Genomic DNA, 1746 nt, shown 5'->3' with positions numbered 1-1746 from the left:
TCAATGAATTGGAGAAGGCTTGTCTGGTCTCCTTGCCATATCAACATAATGTCGTCGATATATCTTACCCAAGTGACAATTTTGCTAGTGTAGGGTTCGTTGTCTTCTGAAAAGACGTGTTCCCTCTCCCACCATCCGAGGAACAGATTGGCGTAAGTGGGCGCACACGCCGCGCCCATTGCTGTCCCTCGGATTTGCAGGTAGTATTTATCGTTGAAAGTAAAACAGTTCCTCTCGAGGACAAATTGCAGTAATGTTAGTAGAAATTCACCAAAGTCATCAATACCTTCCATGGTGAGGAAGAATCTAATTGCTGTGAGTCCTAGGTTGTGAGCTATGCTGGTATATAAGGACTCAACGTCCAGGGTCACCAGCAGTTGGTCCTCCTCAAGGTAGATATCCATGAATTCTGGCCAGAATGTCCCTTGTGTCTTGTACATATGATGGTAAGGTTAAGACATGGTGTCTGAGATGTTTATCAAGAAATATACTGGCTTGTCTGATAAGCCATCTATCCCAGAGACTATTGGCCTTCCAGGTGGATTTGATAAATTCTTGTGCACTTTGGGTAACATGTAGAAAGTTGCAGTTTTGGGGTGCTCCACAGATAGAAAAGAGTGTTCACTTTGAGAATTGTGCCTTTTTTGTAGGCCTCATTAATCATACGGTCATACAGGATCTTATAATTGTTGGTAGGGTTAAACATCATCTGTTTATAGCAGTTGGTATCCAAAAGTTGTCGGTGGGCTTCTTGTATATAGAGGTCTTTAGGCCATAAGACAATATTGCCTCCTTTGTCTGAAGGTTTGACAATAACATCCTCCCACGATGATTATTTCCTTTAGAATATGTTGTTCTTCCGGAGTTACATTGGAGTTTTTATTCGGCCTTCTTTGTGTTGTCAGTTGATTCATATCCCTAGAGACAAGGTCAAGGAAGATTTTGATTCTTCAGGGCTAAGGTTGTCCTGGGGCATAAATGTTACTTTTCTTTTTGTAGATGGTTCGACTTGTTCTCCCTTCTTCATTTGTGGTTGGTTTTGTAAATCCTCCAGATTTCGATCATTTCTAGATCTTGTTGTGTAAGATCTTGTTCTGATGGTGTATTGGGGGGTCCATTGCTGTTTAAACTGGCTTGTTCTTTACTTGCAAAGTATTTTTTAAGCAGTAATTTCCGGCCATATAAACGTAGATCTTTTTCCCACATGAAGCGGTTCATTGATGTGTTGGGGAGAAAGATAAACCTTTACTGAGAATTTTGGTGTGTTGCGATGTGAGGCATCGATCTGTTAAGTTGATTACTGTTAATTTGCCTTCCCATGCTCACTGTACTTTCCTGATCCTCGGACTGACGTTCGGGTTGTTGAAAATCCCAAGTTCTCCAGTCCCTTCTTTTTCTTCTGCCCTCTCCGGATCTTCTCTTCCTTGGTTCCGTTGATGTCCTCTGCCCGATGGGCCTACCTCTAAAAAAGGAGCATTAGGTCTTTGAGATGTGGATGGTGGTTCGTCATTCTCTGAGAATTCTGTTTCAGATGAACTATAGTTGTAATTATAAGTGAATTTGCGGTTTTGGTTGCTATTGGTGTTTGTCCATTTAAAAATGTTTCCGTTGGAGAAGTCCTTTTTATCTCTCAAGAACTTGCCTTTCTTCCTTTCAATAATGTTGTCTTCATATTTTTTAAGGTCATCCTTTTGTTGCTCAAATTTCCTCTGGAAATTGAGATCTTTTTCAAAAGTCTCAAGTTTG

The sequence above is a fragment of the Crinia signifera genome, chromosome 7, assembly GCF_055691185.1.
Source record: "Crinia signifera chromosome 7, ASM5569118v1, whole genome shotgun sequence".
In the NCBI taxonomy this organism is placed as follows: Eukaryota; Metazoa; Chordata; class Amphibia; order Anura; family Myobatrachidae; genus Crinia; species Crinia signifera.
This window is presented reverse-complemented; position numbering follows the sequence as displayed.